Here is a 25,592-nt window from a genome sequence, read left to right on the forward strand (position 1 = left end):
GGGTGAAGGGCAGGTGGATGTTCGGTGTTCGTGGGAAAGTGTCGGTGAAGGTGGATGCAGGGAGATCAGAATGGAGGAGGTGATGCTGAATCGGTTAAGGATAGGTCATGTGGGGCTGAATGACTGTCTATTTCGAATAGGAAAGCGTGAATCAAGGGACTGTGCGGTGTGTGGGGTGCCTGAAACGGTGGGACATTTTTTGATTAGGTGTGAAAGACATGTTACAGAGAGAGAATTGATGAGGGTTCGGTTGACTGCGTTGGGTGTGGCTGAGCTGAGTGAGAGGATTATACTAGGAGGTGATGGGGAGAGAGGCAGGAGGAGGAATAGTGTGATGTTGGATTTTGTGAGGCAGACGGGGAGGTGGGAGGAGTTGTGAGCTTAAATGGAGCCAAATAATAATTAGTGGGTACGGTGCACATCATCCTATAGGATGGGGAAGCCCCTGCGTGGGTCCGCCCACGCTTCCAATAATTAAGAAGAAGAAGAAGAAGGTGTTCGGTGGCGAGGTGCATAGGACGTGGTAGGCTGTCACCGAATAGTACGTTTCTCAGTTTGATCCTATGTCATTAAGGGCTATTTACTTTGCTACTTAAGAACCTCATTTTAAGGATTCTTTTCATATATCTTTTATAGCGCATATACTAATGGCGAGTGGACTGTGCAGCAGTGTGTGGCTCAAGAGCATAGAGATTCTGTGTCTGTTTTAACTACACTGGAGTAAAGATTCTCCTTTGACGAGTGATAAGGCTCAGGCTCAGCAGTTGAGAGATAAATCACGCTGCACACCAGTTCGAGTAGCAGCTCAGTTCTTATCTAAAGATGGAAACTATGTTGCGCAATGGAAGAAAAATTAAAGATCCTTCCCTAAAAGAGTTATCAAGCACGAGCCCTTTGAAGTCTAAAAATAATTTTTTTAAAACGACTTTGAGTCCCGTCTCTCTTTTAAAAGAAAAACGTTCCTTTCTTTCAATGTCAGTCCAATTGATTGAAGATGTCAACCTCCCTGGCAATGCTGCCAAAAACAGCCCTAATATTGACATTCAAGAATGTAAAGCTTTATGTCCCTGAAGGCTGCAAATGAGGATATTACTCATGATCCTTTTCCTGAAAAAGAAATTATAATGAAAACACATCTAGAGGATGTTGACACCCTTGTAGACAAGTTTCATCCTCCTGCAGACATATCTATGCTTGCACCTGTCATTATGGCAGACCTCGACAAAAGGGTACGTCTCTCATTAGGCCCTTCTACGCCAGTTTCTACATTTGGGCACTTTTGGGAACATGTACATTTTCATAAACCCAACATGAAAGAACATGATACCCTTTCACATAGCTTTTCACGAAATGAAGAAGAATTTATTTCTAAAGTTTCATACCGATCCACTAGTTCACCGTCTGCATCACTGGTGAATAAACTAAAATCTACATCAGAGAGTAATATCCCAGGTGAGTTAGATATTTTCGGCCCCTGTATTTAATAGCGTCCACTCACTAGAGGTACCTGCATCCGTAGAGAGGAAGCTTTCAGAAACCTTGGAGAAAGAAACACATGAAACACCTGATTTTCCTGTAATAACTAGAATTCTTAACCTTTTAGATAAGGGTCACAAATTCACGCATGCTTTACTGAAGGACATAATAAGCAGTATCTCGCTAAATTCAGAAAAGCTAAATAAAGTGGAAGGATATATATATTGGCACAAGAGGCCTGTCATAAATTCCATTTGGAGTGCCTTACAAGAGCTGCCTTGATAGTACAACAGGAGGTTTTAGTATCTGAATCAACAATAAGAAGCTCCAAAGGGACACAAACTATAAATGATCCCTTACTCCACTATGGAAATCCCATGTCATTTGCACAAATGGCGGGGAACCCGATAAACTCTACAAATCTTGGAGTTAATGGGGAATCGATTGACATATTTGAAATAGCTAAACTACAACATAAGATGATTTCTGCAGATTGAACAATTCCTGCATCAATCAACCCCTCAAATGCACCTTTCGGAAACCCCACAAATTGTTGCAGCTTTAGTACCCGAGGTTGACATGCAAAAGTCCTCTCCCGATAGCCCCTCTGCGATATTAGAAATTATAGAACAGGAAAAGGAGTTGGAGAAAATCTCTGAAGAAGCAGATATGACACTTACTTCCTCCGAAGGGTTTTATCATATATCCAGAAGAGCTAAAATAAAACTATCAAAAAGCTCTAAAAGAAGGCACAAAAGACGAGGGGCTGAGAACCGGACACATCTAGGAACGAAGAAATCTATAGACTGTCCCAAGAAAGTTAAAACACAGAAACAGCCTCCTACATCGAATGCAGACGATCATGCCTTGAATTTAAGCCAATTGAATGAGGAAAGTAAAATCGTACTTCAGATACCGTCTCAAGATGCTGATGGGGAATCTAGTGTGGAGATGAAAGCTCAACCTATAGCCCAGGCAGGGCTTAAGTTGGTAAATTTAACTCAAGCTAATATGAATGCATATTTTCCTGAAAAGCAAATAAAAAAGAACTGGAAACTCTATGAAAACAGAGTGCCAATCGGTGGGAGGAAAGTCAACCCCAAAGGGCGTTAGCCAGAAAACCCCTGATGTAGAGTCTGTATCCTGCATGCTAGCTAGCGAAAGATCGCTTACAGCTTCTTGTTCAAACATTTCTTGAAACTCCACCTGCCCCAAGCACACAGCAAATGCCGAGCTTTTCAGCAGTCACAAATAATGCTGAGTCCTTACGGAGCCCGGCTAAATCAGCTCAAGCGGTCACTTCTACCAACTTGAGAGTGCCTGCTGTACCCACCCTGATGGAAATAAAAATGGCTCAAAAGCCTCAGTATCCTATTCAGATGTCCTTAATCCAGCAAGCACCTTGCCATTGTTTGAAGGAATATCTATGCCCAGCGACTCAGTGCTTATTACTGTTGGACAAGAAGTAGTTACTCAATCCTTGACTATTTCCGAATCACTATTGGCTGGAAGAGCGATCCTATGATTAATGGGAAGGAACGTATTAATCGCTCCTTCCTAATGAAGTCCCTATACAAAATTCCATCTCTTCGGAATTTAGTCTCTAATGATATTGAAAGCATCTGACTTTCTAACATAAATAATAATCGTATGCTTTCAGCCATGCTCTCTCCTATTATTGCAAAACTTCTATGGGAACACAAAACTGATCTAAGTATGTTGGGTCTAGAATTGCATGAATTTTCCTCAGTGGAAGATGCGATGGCTGTTCTTGATTTTCAACCATTGAATGTGATTGCTTCTGACAACAACACAAGGCAGGCCACTATTAATACAGACACCTCTAAATAGTTAATGGAACAACTTGCTTCTCTTACTACAGTGTTGAATGGTCTTTCATGGCTAGAAACCTTGATAAAAGCTGCTTCTGCGATTAGCTCGACGCGAGCACCCTCATAATTGAGAGATCTAAAAATCATTTTGTGGAATTGTTGTGCTTTCAATAATCTTAGAAAATGGCTTCTGTATGCTGATATAAACAGGTTGCCACATATACTCTTAATTCAAGAAACCATGTCCACGTTTGAATTGTACTTTGACGGATTTACCTCCTTTGTGCACCATGCAATTGGTGGAGTAGATGGTAGACCCGCAGGTGCTTTGGCTATTCTCATCAACAATGCCCTATCTTTTAAGGTGAATCGCATTTATCATTCAGAGTTGTTTCTCTTGGTTGATGAAAAAATAAATCTATCGTACAATCTTAATATTTTTTTGATTTCGTTATACTGGAATCCTTCTCTTATGTCAATTCAAGATGCATGTGAAGTTCTTGATACAGTCCTTATGGAGGCCTATGAAAATACTTCGCAAGCAGAAATTCTTATTGGAGGAGATTTCAACACAGCCTTTTTTCCCTCTCCTGTTATCAAAACTAAATGTTGATCAAAGAATTACTCAAGACTCGCGTACGAAAAAGGGGAAAGTTGGCTGCAATTTCTTGAAAGTTGGGATCTATACACCATACAACCAAATGCTAGCCATGAAGTATTCACATTGAAAAGAGGCACACATTCATCATGGATTGATTATTTGGTAGGATCTAAAACCTTATCAGGGTGGATGTCTCTTTCAAACACCATTGATCCTGCATTAGGTGACCATTTAATGATTGTCTCTTCGTTAGCATGTCAGATTCCAACACCCGAACAAGCTTCCACCCTTGTTCTGATCCAGAGTAACAGAACAAGGCTCTCGATTAATTGGAACATAAGCACATGTAGAAACATTTCATTTCTTGTCAACCATGACTTATGGATTTGTAATAGTTTGATCCCTCACGAGATGGAATGTATTCTGCAATGGAATCTGAAGATGATTGCCTTCCATTTACGATCTATTGCGACTTCATAAAAATTTCAGGAACGCACAAAAAACTTAATTTCTCATTTTTCACAAGAGATTTGTGAGCTCAAATGTAAAATAAATGTTGAACTGAGGAAAGTAAGGAAGTCCCTTTTGCTCCTTCATACAAATCATTAAATAAAAACAAAATACTGACGCAATTTAAAAATGATATATTACGAATTCGATCTTTCACATAACTTAAACAAAACCAAAACCAAAATATGGTTGAAATGTTATGTAAACGTAAAATCAAAGATATATGGAAACAACTCAGATCCATGAATAAGGAACAGTATTTAGAATTTGACTCAGCAATTGATGGAGCAACATGGACTTCATTTTTCCTCCATAAATATGCGCTCCCTCGGGCATTTAATTCCTTAGAAAGACCTCCTCTATGTGTCAGTATTCCTGAACCTTGTCCTTGGGGTAATGATGATATCTTACTTGCCATTCACAAACTAAAAGCGTCCAAATGTGCGGGACCTGATAGTCTTCCCCCCTGTGCCATAAAAGATGATCCACAATTCTGGGCACATATCTTTTTAGAAAATTTCAAAGCAATATTTTGAAACAAAAAAATTCCCTCGTCCTGGCTTACATCCATCATTATACCCCTGCATAAAAAAGGTCCTATTGACAATCCTAACAACTTTAGGCCTATAGCATTAATAGATGTAGCAGCCAAAGTATTTGCTGTCCTTATCTTACATGAAGTAGAAATTGTAATTCGCAATACCGACTGCCTAAGTTCAGCTCAAGTAGGCTTTCGAAAAGCAATGGGGACATCTCTTAATGCAAGTATTTTAGCTCAATTGATAGCATCTTGTAAATTACCAGACAAAAGTCCTATTTTTGTTGCATCACTGGACTTAAAAGCTGCTTTCGACGGTGTCATTAGAGGGATTTTATGGCAAAAAATGTTAATTGCTAACTTTCCATCTTATTTAGTAACACTGATTGCCATGCTTCATTATAAAACAAACTTTAAAATATGGATTAACCGTGAAGGTACCCTTACTGAAGCTATCCCTAGCTGGATAGGTGTAAAACAAGGTTGTAACCTGGCAGCTGTGTTATTCAATCTATATATGGCTGACCTCGACAACATTTGGAATGGAATAAAATCCTTTGCAGTACGATTGGGGACGCTCAGGTTATCATGGCTAGCCTATGCTGATGACATCCTTCTTTTTGATAGAACTCAATCAGGCCTCCAAGCTAAACTAGAGAGCTTTCTTTCTTACTGTAAAAGTAACAATCTTACGGTGAATCCTCAAAAATGGAATATTATGATCTTCTCAAATCGCAAGAAAGTACGCCATTTTTCATGGGACATTGATGCAAAACAGATAAATGTCGCTCAAAATATGCTTTATCTGGGTTATAACATTTCAAATAACACCTCATTGAAAAAAGCAAAGGACTTGTTGATAGAAAAATTCCAACCCCTCAAAGGACAAATGAAAATGATTTTTCATAAATTTTGTAACTTTTCGCTTTTTCCGCTTTATGAATATTATAATAAGAAAGCGAAGGATATCCTCTTGTATGGTGTGGAAGTATATCTGGGAGACTTGGGACCGTTTCCCAACCGCCTGCAAGGAATTCTTTGGAAAAATGCTTTAGGTCTGCCTTTCTCTCCTCCAAATGCTGTCCTGAGACATGAACTAGGGTTAATGTCCCTGGCAGCATGTTATCATTGGCGTCTGCTCACAAATTATTCTAAATTGTTAGCTCCTCCGAAGAACTCGATCTATACAGAATTTTCTAAGATGTTAATCAACAATAATCCTCTATCTGTTGTACAATTCAAAGATCGAATGGACAAGTTATTAGATAAGATTAATATGCTTTCATGTGATCTTCATTTGCATATAAACCAGGTGAAAAAGAAATTTTTACTAATGATTGGGCAGAATGTATAACACAAGTACATTCATATTCTTCTTTCAGTCAATATGCTGAATTCATTCATCCACAAAGTCCTCGCTTGGCATATTTATTGCGTTGTCCCGATAAAGAAGTCTGTAGGACATGTATGTTATTTAGACTGGATCCGATTCACACAAAAGTTAGAACTATACATTGGACAAAGAATCAAGACATTCGTGTTGACGATATCTGTAGATTCTGTAAAGAGACTGAAGAATCTCTTAAACAATTATTTCTCTACTGTTCTTACTTTGAAAATCCTCATGTAATTATGTTGAAAGAATTCACAGATGCAAATACGATTTTTGCAAGAAATTGTATATGGATGCACTGTATGTGGGGCTTCAGCAACACAGCCATATTAGCGACGGTCCGTCTTGTAAATTATATAAGAACACAAATGGAAACGGACTGTTTCAAAGTTTAAAATGATGTTGTTGTATAACGAAAGATGTTTGTATTTTATATTAGAACAAGGTTTTTGTATCATTCCACATGTAAAAATGTATTAATTGATTTTAATTTGTAAAGGTGCTTCGCACTAAACACATTTTTAAATTAAAAAACATTCTCATATGCAGGAATAGGGGGCATTAAGATCATTTTCCTCCTCATTGTGAGTGATTTCCATGTAACTTTTGAATGTAACGAGTTCAATGATAGTTCATGCCTCAGAGCAGTCATTGGGACATGTCTAGGTAAGTTCAGCACTCTACGCCAAAAGAGGCCCTCCAGTAAGTGCTAGGTTGATTCAGGAATTGTCACGACCCTCGCCCAAAACCCCCTCTGGCAAACCCATTGGCCAGGTGGAGCCAGGACTCGGGCCTCCAGAGCCTGGCATCCTCTTCAAAAGCCCTCCTGGGGCCAGTCCTGGCACCTATGGCGCCAGGCTCATACACCATGAAAAACATGTGCTTGGGAACTACTTTATTGTATTGTCAACCAACATGGAGGCATCCACATAGCTTGGTTCCTAAGAACCAAGCTATGCGGTCTAGTGTTTTGGGTGTGGTAGCCTAGGGACTACTTTACCTGGACTATTTTGTTGGGGCTATTTAAACCACACCCGAGCAAGACAACACGCTTCGCATTACTTTGCAGTTTGCAACGTGACGCTCACCGTGTCCAGCTATTCCCTCGAACCTCGGAGAAGCAGAACCTGCAAGGAAACAAAAGGAACATCATTAGCAGCAGCATCTTACCTGCAGTCTTCATCTTTAAACACTCGCAGCTACTGAGAACAGCTTCCTCGAATCTGCACGCCTCATAGACAGAACGACCTGAAAGAGGAAGATAGAGGCAACATTAAAGAAAGCAGTAGAGACATTTACAAATTACGAACTGCTCAAAAGGCTTACCTGGCTGGCCGCCTCTCGGCTGGCACCACTCCGGACATTACACTCCAGCTGAAGAACACCGCGACCTACAAGGAAGGAAAACACAGGATAGCAAAGGCAAGACTTTGCAGCGCTGAAGCTCCGCATACCTAAGGGAGAATAAAGAGCCATTTTAAACAAAGAAAGGCATGCGGGATAGCAACAACACTAAAGAACAGCAATAAGACCTACCTGAACAATATCAAACGGGCCGGCATGAGTGAAGTAACTGGACCGCACTTGCCCATGAAAGACAACGCGCCCCTGCAAAGAAAGCAGGACGGAGAGCGCACCTAATTCTACCACAAGGTGAGGAGAGGGCGCCAGAGGGAGGGAAATCATATGGGGGTGGAGGGAGGATACTTACTCCAGTCGGTCAGTCTTGAACACAGTCCTCCTGTATTTTCAGGCAGAACCTTCCCCGCAGACCACATCAGGCCAAAGCTGAGAAGCATACCAGAGAGTAACCCGGCTGGGTGGCGTCCCTGTGGATACCAGGTGAGCGTAACAGGAATATTCCACCCGGCCTCGGCATCAAACATTATTGTCGGCACTACTTTTTGAACATAGAAAAGTAGGACAGGTTCCAGCGAGAATTTTCCATATTCTTTCTCTATTTTTGCTCCTTGCAGTGCCAACTTCTTCATCCGGTTTTTTAGATTGTCGATCCACGGTCCTTCACAAATGGAGTTGTTGTAGTGAATGCCTAGATATTTTATTGAGGCTACCTTTTCTATCATTTCACCATTGATTTTCCATCAAAAGGCCTGATCTTTCTTGTTTCCTTTTGGGCCGATTGCCATTATCTTCGTTTTAGCCGTGTTTATTTCAAGTTCATTGATGGTCAAGTTTTCAAACAGTTTACTTAGCTGCCGTTGCAGTCCGACTTGAGTTAGATCTAATAATACTATGTCGTCGGCATATTTTATGCAAGATATTGGCATTTTGTTCAGCTTTGGAGGAAATGAGTTGACATCATTCAAGTGGGTTGGTCGGTCGGCAATGAACAGTTTGAAGAGTTCAGAGGCCTGGGGGCACCCTTGCTTTACTCCTTTTTCAGTTATAATAGACTCAGACGTTTCTCTGCTGTTATTGAGACAAACACAAATTGATGTGTTGGTATGAAGAGCTATTATTAGTTCGAGTAGGTTTGCAGGGCATCCCCATGCCATTAATTTGAGCCACGATTTATGCCATCAAAGGCCTGTTTCATGTCTATAAATGCTAGAAACAGCAGTTGACCTGCCTTGATGGTTTCCATTTTTAGAATGCTTAGTAGACAAAGATTGACATCAAATCCGACACCAGTGGTGAATCCTGTTTGTCTAGGGTCGACAATTTTTGATGTGTTTGCCCATTTTTTACGAGCTTCTTCTTCAAGAATAATCCACAGACCTTGCCTATGGTATCTAGGAGGGCGATCGGTCGATAGTTGTTAGGATCGCCCTGATCGCCCTTTTTGTAGATCGGGACCACAACTGCCTTTAACCATGATGCTCGTATTTATTTGGTTCTCGCTATTCGATTAAATAAGGTCTCAATAAAGACTGACCACTCTACAACATTTTGTTTTAGCATGACGTTTGTGATTAGATCTGGCCCCGGGGCCCTCAAGTTTTTTAGCTGCTTTAATGCTTCAGCGATCTCGTGTGCATTTATTTTTATGTCCCAGGCCATGGTTCCAGTTTCTATCTTTGTTAAAGGTTCCGATTGGGATTTTTTTGTATACGTTTGTGAAGTGTTTAACGTGCGTACTTAACCTCCTACTCCCAAGCCAGTCCCAAACTGGAGCCTGAACTCCTTCTTGACAGCCCTCATGGAACCTCCCTTCGAACCCATACACAGATGGGATGTGAAGTTCTTGTCTTGGAAAACAGCCTTTTTGATAGCCATCACATCAGCCAGGAGGATCAGTGAGTTACAAGCTTTGTCGTCTGAACCTCTGTTTACTTTGTTCCAGAAGGACCGTGACATCTTAAAACCACATCTTAAGTTCCTTCCCAGGTGCTGTTGGAGATGACACTCACAGAGTGCATTGTTTTGCCAACCTTTTTCCAGAATCACGCTTCTGAAGCGGAAAGAGCATTACATTCTCTAGACGTTGCTAGAGTTTTGAGGTTTTGCTTGCAGAGAACCAAGGAGTTCGGCTCCTGAAACCGACTGTTCATTGCTTTCTCTGGCCGCACCAAAGGACAGCATATCTCTAAACAAAGTCTGGCACACTGGGTTTCGTCCTGCATCACCCATTGCCATCAGATGAAAGGTGACCCTCTAACTAGACCACCATCAGCGCACTCCACCAGAGGGAGGGCGGCGTCAACAGCATTCCACGCAGGGGTGGCCTTGAAGGACATATGCAGAGCCGCCACGTTGAGCACTCTGCACACGTTTGTGAAACACTACTGCCTGGCTGAAGATACCAACAAAGAAACTGCAGTTGGACAGGCAGTGCCCCGCCATCTCTTTGCATAAGGTAGGACCAGCCTCCTTTTCCCACCTTTCCCAAAGTATGTAACCGTTGTGTTGCTGCATGGTAAAGGTTTGATCAGAAATATATTTTTCTGTATTTATGCATATATGTATATGATGGTGGCATGTTTTAACTGCTTGGTATTATATTCAAGCATCTGAATCTATGAAAGATCTAATGCTGGAGAAGTCTTAGTTACTTACCTGTAACTGTATTTCTCCAGCATTGTTATCTTTCATAGATTCACATGCGCCCGCCCGCCTCCCCTGAGAGGCTGCTCCTATGCTCAGCATCCATCATACTGTAGTCTCTACGGTTCAAAATCTGAAGATGGCTGCCGGAGCTTAAACCCTGCCACCTCATTGGTTAGGGCCATAAAGGACCAAAGTGAGGCGGAGGGACTACACAATAGAATGGCTCATGGGCTATAATGGGCTATGTACATGCATTGCTATGTAGCAATGTGTGTATATTAAAAAATGTTTAATAATTATTTTCAGCACCAAGGATTCCCAGTCTGACGACGGGGAATATTCTAGAATATGAATCTATGAAAGATACCAATGCTGGAGAAATACAGTTACCAGTAAGTAACTAAGACTTCAAGCATCTTTATTGAACTTCAAATGAGGGTGAGATAAACGCCTATCTAAATCTACAGATGGGAGCAAGCTATGACTATCAAATAATAATAATGCCGACCTAGTGGTGTCTTTGTCAAAATAAAAGGGCCTATACGAAAAAAAATAATATTACCTCTAAATACAAATAGTGTGGGAAATAATGTTATGAACAAGAAAGAAGTGTTCAAAATGATATGTCAGGTTTCAGGCCGTTGGCCTCCCTTCCCCATGTTTTTAGCATGGGACAAGGCAGTTCACTCTAGCACGGCACAGTCTCAGTCTTGGAGTTCACTCATCAGCATCAGGGCCTCCAGAGCGTAAACCTCCTTGCTTCTCAAAGTCTCTTCACTCAAAGGACCTGATTCAACCAAATATATAACAGGTTCTTTTTCTGTTCCAGAATTCCACAGGTTTCACATCGGGTGATTCAATATCCACCCCGGATCCCCCTCAACCGGGCTCAGATCCTTTTAGCATACAGTTCCACACAGGCTTCTCTCTGCCGGGCTCGAGTCTGTCTTTCACCTTTCACTTTTTACGCAATGTTCATAGGTTCTTCCTTTTCGGGTGACTCACGGTTCACCCCAGAGCCCCCTCTGCCGGGCTCATATCCCTTCTACACCATTAGTCTCCATCAGCTGGGCTCGGACCAATGTATACAAAACGTTTTTTTCAACGTTCGGATCCTTCTGGATGGATGCCTAACAGAGACCTTTGATTGAGCACCCATGTGATGCCGGACCACTCTGTCTATGGTATTGTATTTTAGCTTCAAAGTTAATTCACTCATCTGCTGTCGTAACAATCTTCTTCATACAATGTTGCTGCTTGCATCCTTGATTTCCACACAGATCGATGTGGTATCAGTCTCCCCAACTAACAGGCTGTGCTGCTTTGTTGTAGGAGCCAAGGACAGTACCACAGCGGCAACTGCTTCTCCTCGCCTTGACTATCGACGCAGGAGATCCCCGGGTACCTCTGACACACAATGCAGGATTATTTAGCTTCAATTCCAGGTCTTACACTTTCTACTTTTAACAGCTCATGAAAGATGCGGTTTATCAGTGAAACGGTGAAGGGTATCTCCATCTTTGCAGTCCTCTTCGGTCTTGCCGTCTTCCACCTTTTATTAAACTGCCATCTTGGAACTGCTACTTCCTTGTGTCCTTTGCCTTGCTTAGAGGGCGCTTTTGTGTTCCACCTTTTATCCGTGTGGGGAAATGTGATAGAAGTCAGGTGTGTGTAATGATCACTAATTGCCAGACCTTGCCTGACCACTGTATTGGGACATATCAGGTATACAGCTCTGATGTTAGTTCGTTTTAGCTCACGATGAGCTGTCCATGAGAAAGTGTTTGTATCGGGAAAGGGGTGGGGGGTTGAGTTCCTAAGTATCCTACTGGGTAGGATGGGGTAAAGTTGTGACAGGGAAGGGGATACCATATCTCACTGTCCTATGTCCCTCTCCCCGAAGACCCCGATCAAGGGGGTTCTCCCGCACTGGTCCTGGCCACCTGGATGACAGATCCCCGTGGACTTGCAGGTGAGACGCCCTCAGGTTTCTCACAGTTTGCACTCTCCTGCCAAACCTCCTGGGAGGAGGTCCCTGTACTTTGGCAGCTCTGCAGGTTTCTTTTCTCTTTCTGCCAAGCTCTGATGGCTCTTTATCTTGGGACTCATTTCAGGTGAAGACATAGTACACAGAGAGTCAGAAACCATGCAAGCCATTTGTAAATGAAGTTCCAAGTCATCACTCATTTTAACTCCCATTTAGCTAACAAAGATATTGAGATCTTGACCCAAGGGAGTGACATCCCTCTCTGGGAATTTCCTGTCCTCTACAGGCGGGTGACCCCCAGTGGGATCCTACTTGCCCTGTCCCCTAAGCGGTTTTAAGCTTTTGCAGGCTCCCCTTCCTAGTCCCAAAGGGAGTGACTCCTTGGTAAAAGGGGACAAATTCCCTGGATTCATCACACTACCCTCATTATGGTTTGAGTGGTTAAATAAATGATTACCTGACAAACTTTTTCTCCATGAATCACTGGTATGCCCGATGCGTGTTTTCTTTGTGCAATCACTTACATTTTGATTCAGTTATCACTGCGACCCACCCATGTTCATCTCCACCATCTTCATGTAATTAACCGTTACAAATGCGCGCACTAACTTCAAGTGCTGTGATGGCACAAACAGAAGCAAATGCTTGTGACGTCTGCAGCTACCGGAGAAGAAAGTATCTAAGAAAGTATCTAATCCTATTTTCCTATTTACACAATCACATATTGGCACGCAAATCCAGGAGACACTCTCCTTGCTAAATTATATCAACATTGCTTTTCTCTGTTCATATCTTTTTGTTCAATAATTTGAATCCCAAAAAAAATGAAGCCGTCGACACAGTAATTAAATTTAAGGATTTATATTAACATTTAATTGAAGAATGCTCCATGGCATTTCAAGGTAGATCAAAATTTGGTTATCTGCAAAAGCGAAGTATGAGAATATTTTTTTATTCTTCGGGTGTGATATTTGTTTCGCAATTTTTCTTTGAAACTATGGCCAATTCTGCATCTGAATTTCACAGCAGATTTAGTCTTATGTCACTGTAAAAATGGTAACTACATTGGGTGGTACAGTAAGATCGAGGCATGGGCAACTATGTAGGCAGTATCCATTGAAGACAATGACATAACACCATTAAACCCATGTCACCTCTTTTTTCTCCACTAACAACACGTCCATTGTTACTATGTGGTAGCTACATAAGTAGTTCTGTATCCACCTCAAGACAATCCTGGTTTTGAAATTGCATGCTGGGACTTGTAGGCCAATACTTACAATGAAACAAACTAAACGACATGTCACAGCATGCATTAGGAAAGACAATGGGCTTCATTATGAGGTCAGTGGTAAAACCCACCTGTAGGCGGCGGGCAACCTCCGACCCCGTAACACCGTTTCCACCACCTGATACACTGGTGCTGCCAGGATATCATGAGTGGCGGTGGAACGGTTGAAAACGGTGCTTCCGTGAAAACTCTGCCGGTAGGGGCCTGAACTCCTGGCAGGTCAGGCCTGCGGGAGTTCCATGGCCCCTACCCGCAGACTTGCAGTTTGGCGGTGCAGAAAGGGTGCTGGTACATTGCTATTAGTACCCTTATTTCCGGTCTGCCAATGACTGGTTCAAGGTGTTGTGCATTACAAAGGGCTACTTGGTTGCTAGCTATGCAGTAACTAGTTAGCTGTTTTCTAGAACAGATTTTTCAACCTATCCTTATTTTTATAAATCCCTATGACCACGCTATGAATTCACAAGCAATGCTAAATATTCTATCCTTACACAGCAGTGATCAAGTCCTTTTTCTGAAGTTTCTCTCAGGTGCCCGCTGGCTCTGAAGACTTTCACTAATGAATTGAAATAAATATTTGGCACATTCTCATACAATTGTGCCTAAAAAATGTGCACTGTGAATCATACAAGTTGTTACATTTCTTTTGCATTATGTGATGAATCTGATGATACACAAAAAGAAAGGTACGGCTTTTGGTCATCTCTGTTGCAGTATTTTAGGGAATTTACCTAATAGTACTAAATATAAAGGGGTGGAGGTATTATAACCATATAAAACACTCTTGTGGTAAACAATCTTCAGTTTATTAAATAATCACAAAAAAAACACATGACAACAATTCATAATTCATACAAATTGGTTAAAAACACATGCAAAACAACCTATTTAAAAGCACCTTAAAACATTTTTAAAGTGCTATCGTGACTCTAATGGACTCTATATTCAATCTTTCTGTATAAGGTTACAGATCAGAGCTCCTTCATATGGTTCGGCACTCATAGATATCTCATAGGTCCCCTTTAAGACTCAACATGTTTCTGTTCTAGTGTCCTACAAATAGTGAACATTCTTCAGGAGCTATGGTATAGGTCACAATTTACTAGTCTGTCAATGTTCTTGATTCCGATAGAATTCTAAAAACATCTTTTTCTTTTTGATATTCCTCTAAGTGTGTAAATTCCCTGCAACTATTTGAATTAGTTTGGTGGTTAACTTTGGAGATCTGTGCTCAAATCACAGTTGAATCCTGGCCTGATCTCATCCACCCAATGTTGGTGTGAACCAGTATCCCTTCTTTGACTGCATGCCTTTAAATCCAGGTAAATTGGAAAGATTACTGTTATGTTTTTGTAAAATAGTTAAATTACTATCTTGTTTTTATCCCTGAGGTAAGCCTTCGCTAGCCTCCTAAGGCGCCACAGGCCTGTGTCAGGTCACTTAGATACTTTTCTGCCAGGACTTTGCTCCTTCTCTTTTGGTTAACGGAGTTCCTTTTTCTAGCCCTGATATTTCTTCTCAGGATCTCTTCATTTATGATTAATACACTCATTTTCCTAATCCCGATGTTTCTTTTCAGGACTTCTTTGAATCTTGTACATTTCTTCTGACTTTCTGGTATACTCTCCTGCCAGGGTTTCTTGTATGCACACACTTGTAATTGCCTGGTATACTCTCCTGCCACGGCTTCTTGTATTCACACTATTTTAATTGCCTGGTATACTCTCCTTCCAGGGATTCTTGTATTCACACACTCGATAATTCACCACATTAGCTCTTTTGGCTAATTCAGTCTGTTCATTGTAAATTGCCTTGTTAGTGTTTTGCTCACACTTCCTCTCTTGGCAATTCACCACCTTACCCTTGTTGGCTAACTCACTCTTTTCGTTATATACTGTTTTGCTAGTTTTCGTTATATGCATATGTCTCCCCAAGATCCGTCAGGGCACTCCCTCTTAGTCCCCCTATTTTCCCTATCGCTGCCCCCCTTATCACCGCTTTCAAGGCATCCCAGATTATACCAATACTCTCTACACTTCCCACGTTATGTTCGAAGTAGTTTTCTATCGTGGCATGCATGCATTCCTGGAATTCGCCCTCCTTCAAAGCTTCTGCCCTCAGCCGCCACTTTGGAATAGGGGCCTGCCTGTGAGTATTCGCCCATGTTGCTAGCAGGGGTGCATGGTCTGATAGTGTGCGTGCCTTAATGTTTATCCCTGTGAATTCCCCCAGAGATTCGGTGCCCAAGAAAAAGCAATCTATGAGTGTGAAAATCCTGTGGGGTGCAATATGGTGTGTGTGCCCCTCCCTTGTCCATGTACCTTCCTCCAGACGTCTTCCAGATGCAGTTGGGTCAGGATTGTTTGTAGAGCCTTTGCTGGAGGTGCTGGCTTCCTGTATTTTCTATCCAATCTGTCCATAAGCGGATCCAGGGTGCAGTTAAAGTCGCCTAAACAGATAAACATTGCCTCTCTGTATTGGGTCAATTTAGGTGCATTTTTTCCTGAAGAACACAGGTGCGTCGTGGTTCGGGGCGTATGTGTTTATCAAGCAAATTTCCTTGTTCTCCAGAATTCTGTGTGCTATCACGAATCTGCCTTCTGGGTCGCTTTCCTTCTTTATCAGTTGAAATGGGACCCCCGGGGCGACCCATATCAGCACTCCCCTGGCAAAGTTGGAATAAGTTGAACTGAACATTTGGCCCCCCCCATTTCTTGGCCAGTTTGTTTTGCATTTCGTGCGTTAAGTGAGTTTCTTGCAGCAGTGCTATTTTGACCTTCATCCTGTTGAGCCAGGCCTATACCCTTAGTCTATTGACATAGGCGTTTAGACCTCTGACGTTCCAGGTTACAATGGTTATCCCGTCTATACCCATGTTTGTTTCGTGCTCCGTGGACTGGCCTCTCTCATGTCCTTCTGCAGGCCAACTGCCTGATTCTGATTGCTGTGGCCCCAGACCTTCCTTAATGTCCTTCTGTATTGATGTCGCCCAGGGCCATAGACCAGGAAGGTTTTCTTGAGCTGTCTGCATTTGCTTCTTGTGGCTTCCATCGCCACTCGCGCCTTGCCTTGTACTTCTTTGTGAGCTGCTTCGTCCACTGTTCGTGCCTCTACTAACCAACCAAACAACTGACTTACTACAACTATTAAACAAACGCCCAGCCACCTTCCCCTTGCTCCGGCCCCGCTGCTTCTCTCGCACCGCCCACCAAGGTGGGCCTGGCTCGCTGCAGCGTGATGCCTTAAAACTGACATCCAAACTAATTGAGTTCTTGGGGTGAAAACATTCCTCCCTTGTTGGGTTCACCCGTGTCTTCATCGGAGCTAGTTTCTGGCATTATTGGGGTTCCTGGGCCTCTGCTGAGGGATACCCAGTTGGGTCTATCCATGCATGGGCCTCCTCCGTCATTTCAAAGAATGATGATCTGCCCTCCCGTATCACCTTCAATTTTGCGGGGTATAACAGCATGTACCGTATGCCCTGCGCTCGGAGGGCATACGGTACACCATTCCTTGGTGGGGCCAAAGTGCACCCTTTGCCTCTGAACCATTACAGTATAGTCCAGGTATATGGTTATTCTGGAGGAGTTTCTGGTTATGGCCCCCCCTTCTCTTGAGAATGTCAATATTTTCTCCAGGTATTTAAAGTTCATGATCCTAGTGATCATTGATCGTGGGGGGGCTCCTGGTTGTGGTTTCCTGGTCGGGACTATATGGGCTCTCTCCACTGTGAAGCCCTGGGATAATGTACCAGCCCCAATCTCCTGTAACAGCAAGGATTCCATCTAGTTCGTTGGGTCCGGGCCTTCTTCTCCCTCTGGTAGTCCCACAACCTGGATTTTGTTTATTCTGGCTCTCCCTTCTGCATCTTCCGCCCAGGATCCTCACTCGTTGTAGTACATCCGTCATTTGGGTCCGAGTGGTGGCAACATCGGTGGTATTCTGCTGTACCTGCTGTTCCGCCGTACCCAGTCGGTCTGTCATTTCCGCACATTTTGCGGAATTAGGCTCATGTCCACCATGACTGTATCCAGCTTGTTTTTGAGGGACGCCTTCAGGGCCGCTATGGCTTCTAGTATTGGGCCCTCGCTTTAACCTCCCCCCTGCAGTGCAGAACTCGTGGAGGCTATAGTTGCATCCGGTAGGGTGAGTTGCCCTTTGTCTGACTTCTTGGTAAAGGAGTCAATACTAATTTGTTTGCTTCTTCCTCCTTTCGATCTCCTTGGCATTCTCCCCTTTGAGGCTTTAATCATCGACTTCTCCGCTGTTCGCCTGGAGGTGGTGCTCTGGGCACCACTCCTGTGAGCGTGCAGGTTTATGCCATGACTGGGTGTTGTCACTCCCTTCCTGTTGAGATGCTTGGCCTTTCTATGTGCTTCCTCTCCGGTGTCTCACCCTATGCACACAGCTTTGTATGGAAGAGGTACGGGCCTTCCTCTTTGTGCCTTACTTCCTTCGGCACCAGAGCCAACACGCCCCAGCAGAGGCTGTGTCATGTCCGTCCCCTCTATTGGAGCTATGGTCTAGCAGATGCAGTTTAATGGGCTTTGTGGAACCCAGTTGGTTGTATTCCCCCACGCATCAGCCTTCTGCGACTCCTTCTGGCCTTTATCTGTTCCTCCCAGGCACAAGAAGTTACTCCTGCTCTATCACTGGTTATGCCTGAGGGGTTGCCAATATTACGTGCATCAGATGTGGGTCGGGGTTCCCACAGTCACCACGTGCCCAGCTGTGAAATGCTGCCCTCACCTCTCCTTTCCGGGCTGCCTAAAGATGTCCTTGACTCCTTCTCCCGCCGCACCTCTCCAGTTCGGGATTGCCCTTCAAGGCGGGGCCGAGCTCCCTCTCCCTTCTCCACTCCGTGGAGGAGGCTCATTCTTTACTCTGCCTCAACCTCTGCGCCTCGGGATACTTCGCACGGAATCTGTGCTTTCTGTTATCCTATACGCTGTTCAAGTGAGTGGGTTGTTGTCAGCTAGTCCTTGTCTCTCGTTGCCACTCTTGATGAGCTCTCCAGGGTGCTGTTTATCGTATATATATATCCATTATAGTGTCCTCTTGCTTTTCCCATTCAGCAGCCAGTGTATGCCTGCTCTCCCGGAGTGCTCACTCACAGCATGCATATTGTATTGCGCAAGGCAGTGTTGCAGGTGCAGTTAAATTGGCCTGATGGAACTACGTGGGTTGTATCTGCCCACGTATCGACCCTCTGTGCCTCCTCTCGGTCGTTATTTGTTCCACCCAAATGCCAGTAGTTACCCCACTCTATCACTGGGTATGCCTGATGGGTTCCCAGTGTGACGTGCCTCATGTGTGGGCCCGTGCTCACTGAAGCTCCATGTGCCCAGCCGTTGTGTGCTGGTCTCACCTCTCGGTTTAAGGCTGCTTGAGGATGTCCTCTCCAGTTCAAGTTGCCCTTCGAAGCGGGCCCGGGATCCCCTTCCTCGCCGTGGCCGCGGGACACACTTCCTTCATAATAATGCTGGCTGGAGGTTGCTTCCCCTGGCCAGTTTCTGGTTACACATATGGCTTGGTCCACGCACCCGGGTGTCACGGTGTATTGTGCCCGTGGCCGGGCTCTGTTCTCACACTCCTCCCAGAGGGGGTCTTCGCCGCAATCCGACCCCGGGTCCTCCTCAGCTGGTGTCGGCCTCTCCCCGGGATGGAGGAGGGCCGTGGGTCTCCAATTCCCAAATTAGATGTTCCGACTGCCCAGCCCGGGCTGCCCAGCAGGACCTGCTCCGGGGTGCGAGACACTTTGTGCCAGAGCCCGGGAGTGGCCACTGGGCTGCGTCTCCACCCTGGCTCGTCAATCCTGGCACTGCAATGACTGGTGCTGTCCCAGCCCCAGTGAATACGTCACTCACAGTACGGTGTTCCCATCAGCTCCTGCTCTCCGGTCTACAGGGTCAGCGCGGCAGTCACTGCTCCCGATGTGCCTCGGAGCGTGTCTATTGCCCGGCTGCTATCACCATACGGTCACAAATCTCTCATTCCCAGACCAGATGTTCCGGCTGCCCAGCTCGGGCTGCCAAGCCGGATCCGCTCCGGGGTGCGAGGCGCCTTGCGCCAGAGCCTGGGAGTCACTGTTGGGCTGCGTTTCCACCCTGGCTCCCTCAATCCTGGCCCTGAAATGGCCATGTGCAGTCCCGGCCCCAGTGAACACGTCGCACGCAGTGCGGTGCTCACATCAGCTCCTGTCCCCCGGTCTACAGGGTCAGCACAGCAGTCCCTGCCCCCAATGTGCCATATATCCCTGCTTCCTGGTGGTCGCCATCCGGTCCTTGTGTGCGACGGCCCTTCTTCAGGAAGCTACGCGGCATGCGCTCGTCATCTTGAGTTCAGCGAGGGGTCTTTTTCAACAGTTTTCTGTTCGCTTCCTCCTCCGGTTATTCCCGTCAGGCTCCCCAGCCGTGCCCTGAGTGTCCCGACGCCTGCACATATGTTTCTTGCTGTATTTCTTGGGGAATTACGTAAGTTTGGTCGGATAATAACCAGTATCTTTCTGGAGCTCTCAAGCCTCACCTCCTATCGCATGGCCACCAAGCCATGCCCCGCCAAGGTATTTTTCGCCACTTTTCCTTCCCCATAAGGCTCCTGATAATGAAATGGCACAACGTGGCTCGCTCATTTGCCCACAAACGGAGCCAAAAAGTGCTTGAAGCTAGTGCCCATTGGTCTTCTTAAAACTCCATCCCCAGTTCCCTACGCACTGGAACACAGGGGGAGGAGCCCAGGAGTACCAAGAGCTGTCAAAAAAACTGGTTTTCCTTCACCTAAAGCTCCAATGCATTTCGGTATTCCCATAGTGGTGCTCCATACAAAGTGGCCGCCTTAGTCTGACAAGAACGCAGGAAATGCAACCCAACTGCTGGGTCATCTTCAAGGATTGTTTGTTTACGTGGGCATAGCCTGTGACTGCCCAGATAATCAAATTCCTTCACTCTAGGAATAGAGTCCCAATTGCACACCATGGTGCGCATTTTTGCAGCCCTCTTTCTCCCGACACACCTCATTACCGTGGACTTGGCAGTGTTGATTTTTAACCCCAAATTGTCCAATGATACTGCATAGGCATCTATCAAAATCTGTAAGGCCCTAGGTGTTCTGGCTATTAGCACCGTGTCATCAGGGTAAGCCAGAACCGGAAAGGGCCTCCCACCCAAATATGGGTAGTCTGCATCAGTATTCACAAGGGTTTTAATGAGCCCGTTTATGTAGAGAATGATTAATATAGGGGCCAGAACACAGCCCTGGCATACCCCAAGCCCAACATCAAAACAGCAGGTACACTGCCCGCCGGGTCCAATACGAACACAAGCCCTGTTATCCCTATGAATTTCTTGTAACACAACCAAACAACACTTTCCCTGGGCATCCCGAGCACCCCAGCACGGCCCACAACTTCTCTCTGTCCACTTTATCAAAGCCTGTGCTTAGGTCCATAAAAGCAGGTTCACACTAACCTATGGACACTATGGAAAACACATAATAGAAGCCAGAGCAGGCCTTAGGAAAATACAGTAGGCCATGATCGTCTCAGAGAAATCTGAAGCCCAAGATGCTGTGCAAGCAGAAAAGCCACGGTAGGAGCAACGGCAGCCAAGGCCACAATGTTGTGAACGACATTCACCACACAGCGCCAAGGTGACACCGGCTGCAGCAAAGAATATTCCCCGCAAAATATAGACTAATTCAAAGCAATTGAGCCTGCAAGAGCGGTCTCCAACCACGTGACTCGGCCAAGCTGATACTGGGCCAAGACTTGGAAGCTGGGAAGATGCAGCTGTCCCATGACCAAGACAGCGGTCAAACACGTTGCTACTTTTCAGCTACTCTGTGCGATGGGAATGAAACGCTCCCATGGCATCCGTTATATGCCACCATTGTAAACCGCTGACACATAGTTGCACCTTGCTGACACATAGTATATATGTATTGTGAACAGGTGTCTTGCGGACTGGGAACAGAGTTTGTCCCAGGCTTTGGGGGCCCGCAGCCTGACCAATCAGGACCCTTGGGTCTAGGGGCAGATGGCAGGGGCCTCATCTCTCTATAGGTTCCTATGCTGGAACTACCACTCAGTGGTCTATCCTGAGTGGCGATAGGTTTGTGGGAGGGAGCCCAGCGAGTGACGCAGAATGTGATGTCACATGCCTTGAAAACTGGCCTGCGAGCTTGAGTGCAGCGAGATGTGCCTGGACGTCCCTCTGTGCATATGACCCCTGTGTGTTTTGTTGCCTGTAATAAAACCCCAGTAACCTTTTGCTACTTGTGTGGACCTCGACTTCTTTGGGACAAGGTAAGGAGTTAGGGCCTTCCGTGAGCTGGGTGTCCGCTGACTCCTAGCGTGGCTCTGCCTGCCTAGAAGTCCTCCTAACAGTGTGGCTACTATCGCCAGTGGTAATGGCCTTAAGATATACCAACAATAATTGCCCACCCGAGAAAATGGGAGAAGACCAACAGGTGGTCTAATTATCGTCATAAAAAGTAATCTGGCTTTGGAAACAATATCAATCTCAAACACATATTATGAAATTCTGGCCGTAAAACTTAGGATCAATTCTCATGATCTGGCAAGAACAATACTTATGCTTAACTTCTATTGGAACCCCTCACATTCAACCATTGAGTGTTATCATGAACAAATAAATTATCTCATAAAAGCATAATTTGGGGAAGTACCTCCTTGCAATACAATTACTGCTGGTGACCCAAATTCTACATGCAGTTCTAATAAGGAAGAGGATGTAATAAGGAAGTAATAAGATAAAATCAATCAAGAAAGAACAAAAAGATCCCAAACTGTTGGCTTTGCCAATGCTTGTTTTCTCTGACACTGCACTGCTGCTCTATGCAACTTGACATGAAGCTTCTTAGTGTGGATATTGTTCTATGTTCAAGGCTGCCTATTGAAATTGTCGTCGTTGCAAACGGAAAATTCACAGTTCCTGTGATATCATTTGTAATGTACATGAACTTTTTTTTTAAGTGTATTTGTATAGCTCAAATCCTTGAGGTGCACAGCTTCTTTCGTATGTAGTCGTAGCAGTTGCATCAACGTGAAAAAAGCAGCAATGTGTATTTAAGAAAAGGAGAGAAATGTTTTGTTATAAATAAAAAATAAAAAAAAGACTGCGTCTCACTGTCTTGCCCAGGCTGGTTTACAGTGGCTATTCACAGGCGCGAACCCACTACTGATCAGCACGGGGGTTTTGACCTGCTCCGTTTCCGACCTGGGCCGATTCACCCCGCCTTAGACAACCTGGTTATTCTGTGCTCCCACAGAATCACCATATCGATGCCGAACTTAGTGTGGACACCCGATCGACATAGCACACAGCAGCCCAGAACTCCTGGACTCAAGTGATCCGACAGCCTCAGCCTCCCAAGTAGCTGGGATTACAGGCACACGCCACAGCACCCGGCGGAAGCAGCCTGTGAATTTCTTAACTAGAGCGCTCTGTTGGCTATGGACTTTGGCGCCATCTGCTGCCATAGCACCCGTGCAAGCAGTACTTGAATTTATTTTTCTAGAGTAGCTCTGTTGCGATGGACTTTGGCGCCATCTGCTGCTTATCTGTATAATTGTGAATTAACACACGACTTTATTCAGTTCCAGGCACTCTGGAACAGAAATAAACTTTAAATAAAACATACAAATGATTACAAAAGTATTATTATGTGTAAATATAATATACCCAGCGTTCATCAATGACATTTTAAAACAACTACAAAACATGTTAGCAAGTGCATACATGACAAGGGAACAAAGAACGCAATGGTTATGTTTCCATCAGAAAGCGAGTTACAAAATACATTCACAACTCCCGTGTCAGTAATACCTGTATTTTAAAATCCGATTAGTGATTGCGGAAGATTTACTCACTGAAAGTGATCAAGTCCAATACACCTCTTTAGCTATCAAAGCAACAGCTACAAGTTGTGGTAATATGTGGTTCATGTCCATACATGTTGCCTGCACGTGGGGACAGAATTCGATGTGTTTATGTAGCAGAGCGAGTAAATCTAACTTCTCGTGTGAGCGATTCTGGAACTCGAGTTGGAAGCAAAGACGAGGCTTCTCTGGTTCAAGCGAACAAAGTAGGGCGCGGTGCTGAGGATTCCTGCATGTAACGGCCTAACTACACATCCATTCCATAAGAACAGGGACAATGGTTCTCTGCGCCCAACCTCTCTATTCCTCATACATTAACTAACTCGTCCCTCACATGTTGCCTCTCCTTCCCCTCCTCCGCTGACTCCCGTTTCCTGGCAGTCTCTTTCCCTCGTAACACTGCATTAGAGGGAAGTGATAATGAGAATGATTCGTGAGTTCTTCAGGCAGCTTAACAACATAAGCAGGGAAGAAGCCCCAAAAGGGCTTTTTACTGCAGCACTGGCTGTTGCGCAGTTGAGGGCCACAGCACCACAGGGCGGTATTGTGTCTTGAACAAAGCAAGACGCGCACACCAATAAACATTAAATACTTTCCTTTATTGTGAGAGGATGCCACACTGCTGCAGTCCAGTCCTGCAAACGTTCAGGCCATCTCTCAACAGCCTTCCTGTCTAGCTTTTTCCTCTAGCAGTGATAGGGCCTCGCTTCCATCTAGGGATACGTTGCACAGAGCAATTCGAACCCGAGTTCTCCCCAGGACTTACATTCCCAAATCAGTCCATTTCTTCAGCCAATCGTTTAGGACTACTTATGGTGAGGTGAGGTAATGAGAAATACATCTGTGTTGCTGATTCTATGGCATGACAGGAGGCTTCATATTATGCATTCCAATCTTTACACTGAAACCACAGCAGCAAAGAAAAAACTTTTACAAACAAAAAAGTTTCAACAACAGAACTAGATAGAGTTCAATGTCAACACATGGGGAACTCCCCCAACCATTATGGAGGACAGGTCATGCCCTGCAGGGGACCAATGAGCAGGGACCCTCCTCTATATATTTCCATTACTCTAACCCCAACCCCTCTTTCTTTGCTGCTGACACCACAGTTAAGTCACTCATTTGTTGTGCCTTACATGTTAGTGCGTAGTTGGCATATGAATACTAGATATATACTATATTTATTTAAATTATATGGCAGTGTTTACTTTACAGTACGGCTTACTGCTTCCTACTTGGGAAAATGTATTTTCCTTATGTTAAATTTTACTGAGGTTTTATTGGTCTTAATGGGTCTCGTACGACCGGCACCTTGTTTATAGTTTTTTCCTTTTGGGAAGCGAACATTCCGCTTCTAGTGAAGCTTTTTTTTTCTTTCTGTTTATCCAACGCGTGCAGGCCTGTTTGAAGCTCCAGCTTCAGGGCGGCACGCGTGGGTTTCAGGGCTCCTGGCAGCGCTGTGTTCTGTGTTGTTTGTTTTTCTTTCCTGTAAGTAGTGCGAGCTCCGCAGAGGTTTTTTTTAATTGTGTCTGACGCCTGCGGCCCCCCCTTTTGAAGTATTTGCTTCTGGCCTGTCAAGTGACAGTTATGGCTGCATTTTTTTTAATGGATGTTGCTGCTGTGCGCGCGGGTCTTTTGAAGCCTTGGCTTCAGACCTCACACGCACAGGCTCATGTTACCGCTTCCCTCCGTCGCGAGGCCCTTTTGGAAGCTTTCGCTTCAGGCCCGTCGCATGGAGGTTAATCTGCTTCTTGTCTTGTTTGCTGGCTATCCGCCGGCTGCCCCACCCCCAGCTACTTCGCACACGGGCGTGGAAAGCTTGGCTTTTCTCTCTTCTTGTGGGGGGGGGCTAGTGATGGGAATTTTTTCCCTTATATGCTGCCCCAGGCCCAGGGGTTGATTTGAGCAGTGCTTGTATACCTGCGGGTTCGTAGCACTATATATTTATATATATATATATATAAATGTCTGCTTATGAATGCTAAATTACAGTTTATACCCAATGAGGTTCAAGAGTGATGGGAGTTTTCCCTTCTTTTACGCTGGCCCAGGGTT

This window comes from Ambystoma mexicanum, chromosome 14 (assembly GCF_040938575.1).
Source record: "Ambystoma mexicanum isolate Mex_15411 chromosome 14, UKY_AmexF1_1, whole genome shotgun sequence".
Lineage (NCBI taxonomy): Eukaryota > Metazoa > Chordata > Amphibia > Caudata > Ambystomatidae > Ambystoma > Ambystoma mexicanum.